This window comes from Furipterus horrens, unplaced genomic scaffold (assembly GCF_987537825.1).
Source record: "Furipterus horrens unplaced genomic scaffold, mFurHor1.1.pri manual_scaffold_2, whole genome shotgun sequence".
Taxonomy (NCBI): domain Eukaryota; kingdom Metazoa; phylum Chordata; class Mammalia; order Chiroptera; family Furipteridae; genus Furipterus; species Furipterus horrens.
In genome coordinates, this window is record NW_028327172.1 from 148,752,656 (window position 1) to 148,767,225 (window position 14,570).

At 40.2% G+C, this 14,570-nt stretch overlaps 1 non-coding gene across 1 annotated transcript; it reads left to right on the forward strand.

The window, feature by feature from the left end:
- Positions 1-10,619: 10,619 nt before the first annotated feature.
- Positions 10,620-10,756, forward strand: LOC150019702 (small nucleolar RNA SNORA42/SNORA80 family). Its single transcript, XR_016509514.1, has one exon. It is a non-coding gene; the product is annotated as a small nucleolar RNA SNORA42/SNORA80 family (small nucleolar RNA).
- Positions 10,757-14,570: the final 3,814 nt, after the last annotated feature.

A 14,570-nucleotide genomic window follows, 5' to 3' on the forward strand; every position in this document is an offset into this window, starting at 1 on the left:
GTGTCCCATGACTAGGCCTTCATGATAAGCTCCAGGCACAAGTGTTCCAACTAAAGAGGAAGCATCTTAAAATGGGGGCCAGAAACCAGCTCTGGTCACAGTGGGCAAGCCAACCCCCAGACAGAAGAAATGCCAGGAGTTGCAGGTATCACACTGGACCTTCTCGTGTCCTTCAGGGGGGTGCCGGATCCCAGAGAGCCATGTGTCACAGCTGTGCTGGAAAGGCCTTTCTGTCTCCTTCCACAGTAAAGGCAGGTAAACTTCTCTGATCCATGTCCCACAGAGCAGCTGTAGTTCCAAAACTGTGTACTGTTTAGAAAGTGTATGTGTGTACACACATCACACACACACTCATGCACACACACATGCACAGTTTACAAAATGCCAATTGTGCATTAACTTCATTGACTTTAAAAAAAAAAAATCCTCACCTGAGGACACATTTGCATTGATTTTTAGAGAGACAGGAAGGGAGGGAGGAGGGGAAGAGAGAAAGAGAGAGAGAGATGAGAGAGAAAAATCAATTGGTTGTTCTTCATACATGCCCCAACTGGGGATCAAACCTGAAACCTAGGTATGTGCCCTGACCAGGAATCGAACCTTCAACCTTTCAGTTCATGGAACGATGTTCCAACTGAGCCGTGTGGCCAGATCTTCAGTGACTTTTTAAAATCATTAAATGTATTTTATTAACTAATGAAAACTAATACTGTGAGGGTGTGGTTGGGGAGTGGATGTCATGGAACTCTAAAAGGCTCAGAAACATTGCTCTAGTGTATGGTGTGCCAAGACGCTGAGATATATTAAGTGGGCTTTTTTTTTTTTTGGCTGTAAACTAAGGCATTATGATGGCGGGGTTGAGAGTTGTGGAACCGGCAGCCAAAATATTAACATGAATAATGTTAAAGTGTCATATCCCTTTTGAATGGAGAGTAGACTTTAATCAATTTTATCTCCTCCATTAAGTTGACCTAAAGTCGTTACCCAGCTCCCCCAGCCTTGGCATACAGCTGGGAGTTTGGACTGACAGACTGTTTCATTGCATCTTTCCGTTTTCCAAACGAAGAGTGAACTTTTTATGCGAGACTGATTATACCTGAGGGAAAGAGTAACTCTGAAAAAGTCCACCAGAGGGAGCCAAACGACTGCTTTAGAACTATTCGCTGTAGGTTCGGTTTCCTCTTTTGGAGGCTGTTTGATAATAGCTGCTAAGCTCCCCTCTGCCTCTCTTTCCCCTCCTCTGCTCTTCCCCCCAAGACTTTTTAAAAGTCAAAAGTCATCATAACACTAAAAATGCATATTCTGTATTTTCTTAACAACACACAGACTTTAAACAAATACTGCTATAGAATCAATGTGAAGATTCTCTACTCTCTTAATAGAGAACAGAATCATTTTTTAAAATCTTGCCTTAGGAAGATACTAAAATTGTGGATGCACGGTGAGGGATAAATCCAGTCAAATGTATTGGTGGGCTGGGGGTGGGGGTGGGGGATGGGAGGATGATTTATAATTGTAAACAATTTACCCAACAGTGAATTTTCTCCTTACACTGTGATATGGGTTAGGTCTACATTAAGGACCACGTAGACAAACACAGGTTTCCTGTTTCTGTCTAGCTTTAGAGTTAGGAGACTGTCCATGGATAGCAGTGTTCTCCTGTTGGCATTGGCTCGGGCCAGGCACCCTGCAGGCCAGGAGAGCTGGAAGATGGTGTGTCTGAATTTCAGCCAAGTTCTTAACACCAACCCTCACCTTTTCAACCCACAGCCTGGGGCCAGTGGGTCCTTCTTCTGAGATACCACCCATTTTGTACTATATTATAGCTCCAATTCCATTATGTAGTAATTTTAAAATCTGATTTCCTTATTAAACTGTCAGCTCCTTGAGGAAAGAATTTTGTCTTAATTTTCTTCATAGCCCCAGAACCCAGCAAAATGCAAGGCACATACTAATAGTTACCCACTGTTTATGAAATTAATAAGAGCTTTATAAACAAGGTATAAAATAATAACTAAGGGCAAGCATTTACCATGAGCCTCATCTAAGCAACAGATAGTGTTAACACTTAATCCTCAGAAATGCCCAATAAAATAGGTAATATATAAGTTTGGTGCAAAAATAATGTCCGATTTCAAGATCTACTTTAAACATGAAAAAGCCCATGATTATGAAAATATTTATTTGTTAACATAACCTCCTTTGCTTTCTAGAACTTCATTCCACCTGTCAACTAGCTTATAAATGCCATGCTTGTAAAATTCTTTTGGTTTTGAAGCAGAATATGAATCCAACTCATTTTCAATCTGTTCTCTTGATGTCAACCTAAGACCATCAAAATGGTTCTGTAGTCCCCGAAACAAATGATAATCAGAAGGAGCAAGGTCAGGAGAATATGGAGGATGAAGCAATATTTCCCAACCAAGATCTTTCAAGAAATTTTTGGTGAGTCTAGCTGTGTGAGGACCAGCATTATCGTGATGGAAGATGACACCCTTTCTGCTGACTAAGGAGGGTTGCTTTTGGTTCAAAGCTGCTTTCAAACAGTGAAGTTGTTCACAGTAAAGATTAGCAGTAATTGTTTGATTGTTGTCTAAGAGTTCGTAATGGACAATTCCTTCCAGATCCCACCATACACTCAACATGATCTTCTTTGGATGAAGTCCTCCTCTTGGTTGTTGGACTTTTCTTCCTCCTTGACTGATCCACAATTGGCGGCATTTAATGTTATAGTAAAGGATCCATTTCTTATCACCTCTAACAAGCTTACCTAAAAATGGTGCCTGAAGGTGTTGCAAAAGCAATGGTTCATAACAAGTAACACACTGTTGTAGATTCTCTGGAAAAAGTTCCTGTGGGACCCATTTTCCAACTACTGAAACCTTTCTGATCCTTTTCAGTTGGTGTAGCACGGTTGTATGGGCTACGTTAAATTGTTCTGCAAGTTCTCTAGAGGAAATGGTGGGGTTTTATGTGACAACAGCTTCCAACACTTTGGAATCAAGTTTTTTTGGATGACCCTCTTTTGGCTCATTTTTCAAACTGAAATCCCCACTTTGGAAATGGGAAAACCACCTCCGGCAACTTTTTTCAGTCACTGCATCATCCCCATAAGTGCTCTGAATAGACTTTGCTGCTGTCCTTGCATTGGCACCTTTATGAAACTCATAGAGTAAAACATTTCTAATGTGGTCTTTAGATGGGACAAACATGGGTGCAAATATTGCAGACGATTATGAACAATACTTTGATAATCTGAAAAAATAAGGTATAAATTAGTCACTGTGACATCAAAAAATTATAAGAAGAGGCACAAATTTAATAAATACTATCTAAAACTTTCTTGTAAAAAAGTTGGACATTACTTTTGCACCAACCTGTAGGAATTACCATTATCTACATTTTTAAAGTTGAGAAAACTGAAGTGGTTGAGAAGGAGGATTAAGTAACATTCCCATGGTCATGAGTGGTATAAATTGAGCCCTGGGTTTGAGCCCTGGGACAGTGATGTGGGAGCCGATGTACTTGGCCACAGTTCTGTAAAGCAGCACACTTGGGAATTAGAGATGGCTCCACAGATCTGTACCTGCTCATGACTGTGCTAAGGATGCTGGCTAATTCACACTTGAGAAAACCTTGGCTAGAGTAACATGCAACTCGCCCCGTGTCTTAGGTACAGCAAAGGGCTAAGCTGTGGCAACAAGACATCCTTGCCCTCAAATACAGTGGCTTAAAGATAAGAAAACCATTTGTTTCTGACTCATATAATATTCTGGGGTGAATGTTCTGAGCCAGCAAACAGCTCTGCTCCAGGTAGTCATCCAGGGACCCAGGCTCATCCATTCTGGGCCCAGCCATTCCCAAGATCCTTGTCCTGTTTGTGGTTGGGGCTGGACCATGCTATGTCTGGGTGACAACCAGAAGAAAGTAGAAGCAAGCATAGGGGAGGCACGCTTGCACTTTTTTTTAATTTTTAAAATATGTATTGATTTTAGAGAGAGAGAGAAGGGAAGAGAGAGAGAGAGAAAAAAAAACATTGACTGGTTGCCTCCTATATGGGCCCTGACTAGGAATCAAACCCCCAACCTTTTGGTGTACAGGACAACACTCCAACCAACTAAGCCACACTGGCCCTGGCTAATCGTTGCAGAAAACTCGGTCACATAGCCATATGTAACTGCTTAGAAATGAGGTATCACTGGACAGCTATGCACACAGCCACAAGTCCATTACCATGGAGAAAAGCAAAAGGAGATTTTGATGTAAAGTTAGCTGTTTCCACCACCCTCAGTATTCAAGCCTATGCCAGTCAACGCTTTATTAATCACTTGCTTAATGATAGGCATTAGTTACCTGCTCATTAAATTAGAGGATGACACCAGTATGGAAAAGAAAAAAATATTACATTGGATGATAGATGAGGATTTTCTAAAAATTCATAACCTTTGGCAATGGTTTCTTAGATATGATACCAAAAACATAAGCAACATAAGAAAAAATAAAGTAGACATCATCAAAATTAAAAACTATTGTGTTTCCAAGGACACCATCAAGAAAGTGAATAGAAAAACCTACAAAATGGGACAAAATCTTTGCAAATTATATATCTGATAAAGGACTTGAATCTAGAATGTATAAAGAGGTATTGCAGCTTAATTATAAAAAGACAAATAACTCAAGTTTTTTTTAATCAGCAAACTATCTGATAGCTATTTTTTCAAAGAATATATACAAATGGCCAATAAGTACATGAAAAGTTCTCAACATCATTAGCCACCAGAGAAATGCACATTGAAGCCAAACTAAGATACCACTCTACACCCATTAGGACAGCTGTCATCAAAAAGACAGGTCACAACAAGAGTGAACGAGGGTGTGGAGCAACTGGAATGGGAAATGGCACAGCTGCTTTGGAAAACAGTCTGGCATTTCCTCAAATGTTTATGCATAGAGTTCCCATGTTTTACTCCTAGGTATTACCCAAGAGAAATAAAAACTTACGTCCATACAAAAAGTTGTACTCAAATATTCATAGCAAAATTACTCATAATGGCCAAAATGTGAAAACAACCCAGATGTCAATCCACTGATATGATATATCCGAATAATGGAATATTACTTGGGGAAGAAAATGGATAAAGTACTAATACCTGTATAATACAAATGAGCCTTGAAAACAATGAGCTTAGTGAAAGAAGCCAGTCACATAGGACCACATATTTCATGATTCTAATTATATGGAATATCCAGAATAGACAAATCTATAGAAACAGAAAGCAGGTTAATGTTTGCCGAGAGTTAGGATGATAGCTAATGTTGCTTTGGGGGATAATGAAAATGTTCTAAAATTAATTATGGTGATGGATATAGTATACAGTGTGTATACCAAATATACAAAAAGCCATCGAATTGCACATTTTAAATAAGTGACTTGTATACAGAATGTTAACTAATTCTCAATAAAGCTATTAAAAATCATAAGCAGCCAGAACAAAGACCTCACACCAATAGGATGAAATTTACCATAGCTCCAGATAACATCCAGCTTACAGACTTTGAAGATCTGATGCCCAAGTGCAGGATGGGGGCGGCATGGCTTGACAGGGAAGAGGTAAGGATTTCAGCACACCCTAAGCTAATTATGAACAAACAGCAGGACAGGGTTGCCAGACCTGTTAAATGTGCCGAGCAAAGTTGGTCCTCTCCCAGTGGAACTTCCAAGGACTGTCATGAGCTTTAAAGTGCTCTGGAAAACAGAGTCAACTAAAACAATGTGCACAGCTCTAAACTCACTATGCAGAAAATAAACGGGAGAAATTGAAATCATAAAGGCATGAATTGCTAAGGCTTTCATGTTAGAGAAGTCTTCTGGCCTCAGGTGGCCAGACTGACTGGTGTGGCTCACATCCCTGCTGGGGACCCCACCAGTGTCTGAGTGAGGGGTGCTGCCCAGATAAGAGTGCAAAATCCCCTCTGTGCAGGGCTGTTGTCGGGGCAGGGGTGGGGGTGGTGGTGCCTGCCCTGCTGGCTCCCTGTGGACATCGGTGGAAAAGGAAGTGGGGTAGTTGGAAATCAAAAGGGTTTGGAAGGAAGAAAATCAAAATCATAGCAGGTAAGAGATTTTAAAAATATCTCCCAATTACGCTTTTTTTTTCAGTAAGCCAGTCTCTCACTTCCTAAAATATCAGCTTTACTTTTCTTCATTCGCTCTCCACCCCTCACCAAAAATAATTTGAGGACAGAATAGAAAATTGGAGTCATGGGAAGGACTTGCTATCATTGCTCTGACTAGACTGTGAGTTTACCTTTGAGCTCCCTGACAGGAAGGAGACAGAATTACTTAAATAATTCTCATTTTCAGGAAGGAGAAAACATACATTTTCAAGATGTAAAAGATTTATTGATACAACAGCCAATCAAATTTGCTGGCATAAATCTTTGTTTCAGAGGATAAAATCTAAGTAGTGGAAAATCATTTTTTCATAAAGCAGAGAAAACGTTGCATTTTATATTTATATGCATTACGCAGAGGTTGCTTATCTTGTTATTATTTCTACTAGAGTTCCACATATGTCAGAAATCAGTTTAAACAGCTTAATTTCTGCTGTAAGTCAACCAGACACACACAAACACAGCTCCTAACAATTATTTACATACCTGTTATGTCTCAGAACTAAGATAAATGAAAGAACAGAAACCAGAGAATGAAAAGGGTATTTGTCTTCTAGAAAGTTCATTGGGAGCAAATGATACACACAGGAAATCTGGTAAAATTTGAAGCAGTGGAAACTTAGCCTAGGTGAGTGGCAGGCAGGCTCCTTACCTTGTCATGTTGGAGTTCCAGAAGGAGAGATCAGTGGGAACCACAGTGGTAAATAAAGAAGATCATAATGAAGGTCTGGAAACCCACTCTGACCAGCCTCTTCCATGGAGAGGGCAGAGGCCTACGCCCCACAAGGAAGGCTGGTCTTGTGCCAATGAGGCCAGGGAGCACAAATGCCATGCCACAGACCTCATTACTGGACAGCCATCCCTCACAGCAGCTGTGATCCCATGCAAACAAGGGAGTTTGGGGACAAAGGAGACCTAAATCCCTTGGCCAGCCCCCATCCCCACCCCCCTCAGCATTGCTGCAGCCTCAAAGGAGCCAGGTGGCACCAAGGGCAAGTCTGCCATGCACTCCTGGGAACTGCAACTTTTAATCTGCTCAATTACAAATGTAACGACTTCTTGCTTCTGTTGGCCAGGCTGGCAGGAGGAAGGCACAGTTAGCCATATGTAGTGGCATTACTAGCAAAAGCTGAGAAAGTACAACCCAAAAGCCACCTCCTTCAGAATGTCAGGCATTCATGAGAAAAGATCTGGATGTGCCCAGCTCTTCCTGGACTTCCCAGCTTGGTCATGACTGTGGGATTATAATGGCCAAGGGCACAGGCTACATGTCTCTTTTCTTCATCTCTAAACTGATGTAATTATAATCACATCTACTTTGCAATGATTAAGACAATTCATATAAAGTATTTATGCCCAATATCTGGCACATAGAAGTTTCATTGTTGACTTCTAGTATATTTAGTCCCTTCATCTGGTATTTCTAGTTCCTCCACCCTTCTAGAAACATTGCAAATATATGTCTTTTGAGATGCAAGGGAGGAAGGGATCAATCACACCACTAGCGTATCAGTGTACGTATCAGCAACAAGTCAGTAGGTGGCATGAACACACTTGGAAAATTGACAGATACTTCAGTGAACCCAAAGCCATCACTTCCAGGACTGCAATGCAGTCACCTCATTTCCAGGGTCTGCTCACCCTCCTGTGCACTCTGCCTTACCAGGAGGAAGCAGGAGGGGCCATTTCATACTTCCCCACTCAGCCTCCCATACTTTCCACTTCCACCTGGGCCTCTTCCCCTTTGCAGCCACATGGCACATCTATCAACCGCTTGTTACAAAGGGTCTGTGGGAGGTAGAATAATGGCTCCCTGAATATAGCCACACCCTAAAATCTGGAACATGTGACGTGCTAAGTTCTATGGCAAAGGGGAATTAAGGTTGCCAATGGAATTAAGGTTGTTAATCTGCTGGTTTTAAGAAAGATTATCCTGGATGATACTGGTGAGCCCTAAGATCACAATGTTCTTAGAAAAAGAAGCAGGAGGCAGAAGAAGATGGAAGGAGGTGTGACTAAGGGGAAAGGCAGAGAGATGTAGTACTGCTGGCTTTGAAGGTGAAGGAAGAGGCCATAAGCCAAGAAATGCGGACAGCCTCTGGAAGCTGGAAAAGCAAGAGAACAGATTCTTCCTAGACCCCCCAGAAAGGAAGGAGCCCTGCTGACACCTTGATTTTAGTCCAGTGGGACCCATGCTTGTAAGGCAATAAATTGACATTGTTTTAAGCATCAAGTTTGTGGTCATTTGCTATGGTAGCCCCAGGAAATGAATACAAGGTCTTTCTGCTCATAATCTGGTGACGTTACACTGCATCTCAAGATGTATCTTTTACAGAGGTGGCACACATAATTTTTCATGTACCCTGATGGAACAGGCTAAATCCCTATGCTCTGCAAATATGAGTACAAATCATCACACATGAAACCCTCAATGGGATCCTGCTCTAGGAAGACAGAATGACCAGGGAATGACTGGAGCCAGTAGCTGTGGGTGTGTTCAGGAGTTGTCCAGAGCACCCTGACTCTGCCTCACAAACCCTTCTGTGCTTCCCAACCTCTTCATCACCACAGACTCATGGCCCCAAGGCTTAAGAGGTTATGCATGTGTTAATTTTTAGCCAATTTTCTTATTTTTATTCAATAGAACTTGTAATTTGTTTGAAGTAACCAGAGCTCTCAAAATGAGTTTGTTGAATTCCAAGCAAAACAAAGCCAGGAAGCTTTGGCAATCCTTCTCAGTCAAGTGTTCAGTGAATGCTTGACTTCTCTAAGTTTTTATTTAATATTTAAAATACTCAGGGAAGCCCCATTACCCCCTCTATGGCTTCATAAAGGCCCGGGATTGAGAAACACTAAAAAAAAATATTTCATTTGTATGATCCTTTTAGATCCAGAACTTTATTCCTCAGTATCTAACTCCTTTCACCCAACTGTTATTTCTGGGTGCCTTTCGGCTAAGTGGTGCACTTTTTTCACTGTATCAGTAGACTCGCTTCAAGATCAGCTTAGATTCTGATCTGTTCAGCAATGGTGACTTCCACTGTGAGCCTTGGAGACCCCATAATCTGATACAGAAGTTTTCCTCAGTGACTGAAAACAAATTCCCTGGAATTTTTTTATGGACCATATGCTTCCACTCCAAAAGGAGTTAAAGTACATGCTTCCTGCTCCCAGGAGTGTAAGCTGTTAGAACCAATATGGAAAAAAGTTTGGCATTGTCAACAGAGGGTAAAGACATGCATATTTTGTGACCCAGAAATTCCACTTCTAGGTTTATAGTCAAAGAATGTCTTCACAGGTGCACTAAGAGACCCATACAAGACTGTTTATTGTAATGTTATTCATAACAGTCCAAACTGAAAACATCTATGGGATAAGGTTTTAAAATGGTGTGTTTATACAATGTAATGAATGAATGTTGCTACACTCAACAGCATGGGCATATCTCATATTTATAGTGTTGAATAAAAGAAAGCAGACACAAAGGAATATTCTGTGATTTCATTTGCATAATATTCCAAAAGCAGATAAAATCATGGTGTTTAAGGATTCAGATTTCAGAGAGAGCATTCTGAAGAAAAGGAAGGACATAGTTAACGTAGAAGTTTAAGAGTTGTTGCTCCTGGGGGCCAGAAAAAGGATTGTGACAAGGGTGGGGAGCTCATGAGAGGGACTCCTGGGCACTGTCCATGTTCTATTTCTTCACTGTGATGGTGCTTATCTCGTGGCAAATCCCTGAGCTGTGTATTGACTCATTTTTCTGTCTGTGTGCTCTAGTTCACATTTTCTAAAAGAAAGTTTAAAATTTTTATTCTAAACTATTTCCCTAAAGACAAACTTCTTAACATTTGAAATATTCTTATTTTTGATTTTTCATTATAACACATATTCACAAGCCTAAGAGAATGTTGGAAGAAAATCAGAAAAGTGGGAATAAACATCACCTCTAATTATTTCTCCCAAAGACAAACACTGTTAACATTTTGAAATATTTCCTTTCAATCTTCTTCTATGACTAACTTTTGACATTTTTATTTTTGATTATAGATGACCATATCTATTTTAATCTATATTTTAGTATTCTTCACTTAACATTATACTGTAAACATTTTCAAAGTAATTACAAACACTCTGCATCATTATTTCAATGACTACTTATTTCACTTAGTGATGCATCATCCAATGATATACCAACTTGAAAAGCATTTAGATTGTTTCCTTTTTTCTACGTATAAATAGTGTTATGGCAGAACTGTTTGTTCAGCTTTTTACACATTTTAAATTATTTCCTTAGAATTCATCCCTAGAAATGGAGTTTCTAGACCCTAAAATAGTACCTTTCTAAGGGTCTTTATACAAAGTACGTCCCTTTTTCAGAGTCAGAGTTAAAGGAGCTTTACAAGTCTGAACAGGCTCATCTTGGGTCATTTGGAATAGCTACTCCCAGAGCATGGTAATGGACTTATGGTGGGCCCTTCTCTGTGGGCCTCTCAGAGTGTACCCATGCCAGAATAAGCTGCAGCCTTGAACCATGGCTGAACCTCCTTACCTGAAAGCTGTGAGCACTGAAGAGGGTTGTACAGTGTGTGTGTGTGTGTGTGTGTGTGTGTGTGTGTGTGTGTGTGAGTGTGTGTGCAGGGGGAATAGCTCCTCTGAGAACTGGACCAATTGGTCTTCTGCTGTCCCAGATTGCTGCTCCAGTCTAATGATACCCCTCAGATTGAGTTCATGTCTTTTTCTCTACCTTCCCATGGAGGTGCATAGCTTGGGTGTTCTTGGGTCACTCAGTAAGATTCCTTAAAGTAGCAGAGCTATAAGCTCATCAGTAAGCCTCTAAATTCTTAATGCAGCAATTCCAACAAAGTTTTAGAGTCCTCACTAGAAAATGAGAATATTAATGCCTATTTTGAAGAAATGCGTAAGTTTACATAATATAATGCATTAAAAGAATAAGGTCTGCCACATAAAAGCTTGTCTACAGACATGAGCGCCCTTCTCTCCTTTCTTCTTGGGACTCATCTTTCCCCCAGTGGTGACAGGATCAAGGAAGAAAGAGAAAGAGGAGGTAAACATTCAGAAAACAAAGGAATACTATAGAAGTCATGGCTTTCAGGCATATTTTATGAGGCAGCAACATTTATAGGATTTAACTAGACATGCATTTATCCCAAATCTTGGATTCACCTGGACTGCCACTATGCCTGAAAATCTTACTGTTTGAGTCATTCTTATAAGGTAAAGAATTGTCACCAGGAATCTGAATAATTTGTTTCTTTATAGTTTTGTCTAGGGTAGTGCTCTTCCAAATATGGTTATTGGACCATTTTGGAATCACCTGGTATACTAGGGCTAGTAAAGCTAGATGCTGTGACAAACAGTCCCCAAATCTCAGTAACTTAGCAGCATAAGTGTGTAGTTATTGCTCATCTCATAGTTTATTGTGCATTAGCTGATTGGAAAGGGTGATCTTTCCATCCAGGGGCACAGGTTCTTTCCGTCTACTGCCTCTCCCATCATCTAAGGTCTCAGAGTCCTCTGCTGGATCCTCTGCAACCAACTAGCAGATAACAGGAGGAGAAAGTGACGAGTGCTTTTAGGAAGCAACACTGGAAGTGATGTATGTCACTTTTGCCTACATTCTATTGGTCAGGCCTCAATTACGCAGTCCCACACAGCTGCTCTATCCAAAGGAAAAGCAAATAATTTTGGTGGTCTCATTGTATACCTAGGTGCTTATAAATATATTTCAGTGCATATATTTGTAACACACTTATAAATATATATTCAGCAGGTCATATGATTATATATTTTATATATATATATATATATATATATATATATATATATATATATATATATGTATTTCTGATGCTACTCAGACTAACTGGATCAAAATCTCTGGGGCCTAGTGATGTGAAGTTTTAACAGATATTTTCACTGGCCCAGAGATGGCTTTGATGGTTTCAGCACAAAGTAATACCTCTTTTCCAAAGGCAGCTCTATCACTGATTGTACCTTAGATACTAGTTTGGGTACCCAAAATATTCCTACAAATATTTCAGAAGCTGCAACAACTGAAGTATAAAGCCTCCTAGGATGGTTTCCCCTCAACACTCAGAGTCCAATACCCCATTAAGAATGTGGATAATATTGCATTTGTCAGGTCCTTTCTCAGCAATTTCATTCTTATTCAGAGGATATTATAGAGCTATGCTTAGTGACACAAATATGAACCAGACTACACAACACAAATCTGTTTGCTTTGGGGACATTGTTAATGTCACTGTGCAAGACATGTGGAAGAAATTTCTCAGCTTTCAGTACCATACACAGTTGTTTTCCTATGAGAAGTCAGTTTACTTGTATCTTAAACTCTGAATCATGACATTTATTCTGTTTCCCCTCTGCACCGGCAGCTCGGAAGTTGGAGCAAAAACTTTTAGACAGTCTGTAGCAAGTGTACAGAACTTAATCCCAGTTACATCATTTTTTTATGTTTAACCCAAATATTTTCATTTACTTATTTTCTTATCTTGTTAATTGTACAGATTTGTACATACTACTTGATATCTATTTTGAATGAACAGGTTGTGGAAATGAGTTTTTAATTGTTATGCTATTATAACAGAAAAGTGAACAGAAATAGTGGTCCTTAATCTTTTGACTGTGTTTTCAACCAAGGGAAATATTCCCCATAAATGACAAGCATGAAGCCTAATCACCCATTTAACCAAGTACTAACAGAATATCCTCAGTGGCCTCAGAATAGGTTCATTAATTAAAAGCAGATATAGCTTTTCAATATCACTCTATCCCAGTCCTCATCTTTTTTCCTGAGATGAAATCACCCTGTTCTGGGCCTAGAAATAGTACAGAAACTAAATATATTAAGGAGCAGAGTTTTGGGTGAACAGCTCTTGGCTCTGATGAATCTTGCTCTGTCCAAACTTTTTCAAAAAATGCTTATATCAAACGGTGGAAAGAAAGCTGGGAAGAATTTGAGTATCTTTAAGACATTATATGACTATTAGTAAAGTTTGCTTAAATTGAATTTAATAAGTTATGGAGGAGATTAAGATAAAGGTCCTCTAATATCTATTCAATTAACTAAAATTTATTGAGCAAAACTTTTAAAAATATTTATTTATTTTTTAGAGAGAGGGGAAGGGAGGGCGGAAGAGGGAAAGAAACATCAATGTGAGAGAGAAATATCAATCTGTTGCCTCTCCCACCAGCCCCGACCTGAGGCTGAACCCTCGACCCAAGCGTGTGCCCTGACAGGGAATCCAATTGCCTGACCTTTTTTTTTCGGGGATGATACCCAACCAACAGAGCCACGGAGGCCAGCGTTATTGAGCCACTCTTTATGTTCCAGATACTGTGTTAGTGGCTTACATGTTATTCCCACTTCACATACACAGACAGACACACACACGAAATAAGCACACAGTCTGTGTGGTAGGTATTAAGAGTGTGTGATCACAAAGAACGTGTATAAATGACTCATGGATACGGACAACGGGGAGGGATATGATTGCGGGAGAGGGGGTGGGCTGGGTGGGGGAGAGAAATGGGGGGAAAATGGGACAACTGTAATTGAAAAACCAAAAAAAAAAAAAAAAAAAAAAAAAGAGTGTGTGATCACATTTCTTTTAGCAGCCCCTGATAAGCGCCATTGATTTGAGGGAGTTTGCCTCCAGAGCCATGGCCTTTACTTTACCTTCAGCACCAAGGCCAGCGCGCCTGGCTTGTCTAAGGTCCTGGAACCTTATCCCTAGAAACTTTCACGCCTGTAACTGCAATAAAGAAATCTTCTTTGTCAATGAAACGCACCTTCCTAATTCTTAAAATTCATTTTATAAATTGCTTTTCATGGCGTGGCCTCTGGTACCAGCAGGAAAAGCTTTTGACAATGAGAGATGAAAATGGTCAACTTATTGGAGACCTGCCCCCTTATAAACACATGCGCGCGCACCCGCACACACACACGAACACACACACGCACACTGACAGATGGGCTGTGTGTTGGTTGAGTTCTGCTCTTGTCACTCCCAGCGCTTCTTTGCACGAGGAAGCTGTTAGGAAGAGCATTCCTTGCTCCTGTCGCAACAAGGAGACTCCTGTGCAAGGACAGGGCAGGAAAGGGAGGCGGGAGAGGTGCTCAAGCGCTCAAGACTCTGGTTTTCTAGCTCTTGTCTTTCTAAGAGCTTTCTAAGAGGTTTTATGTATAGCTTTTAATTTAAAGGCTAGTAGACAAACAATAACAATCTACCAAAAGCATTTCCATTCCCAGCTAAAGTAAAAAGTATTAAGAAAACAAAATCGGACATTGGGAATATTTTCATTTCATAGATGAGGATATTGAGCCGGAAAGGTTAAGCTACTTGCCCAAGATAAAA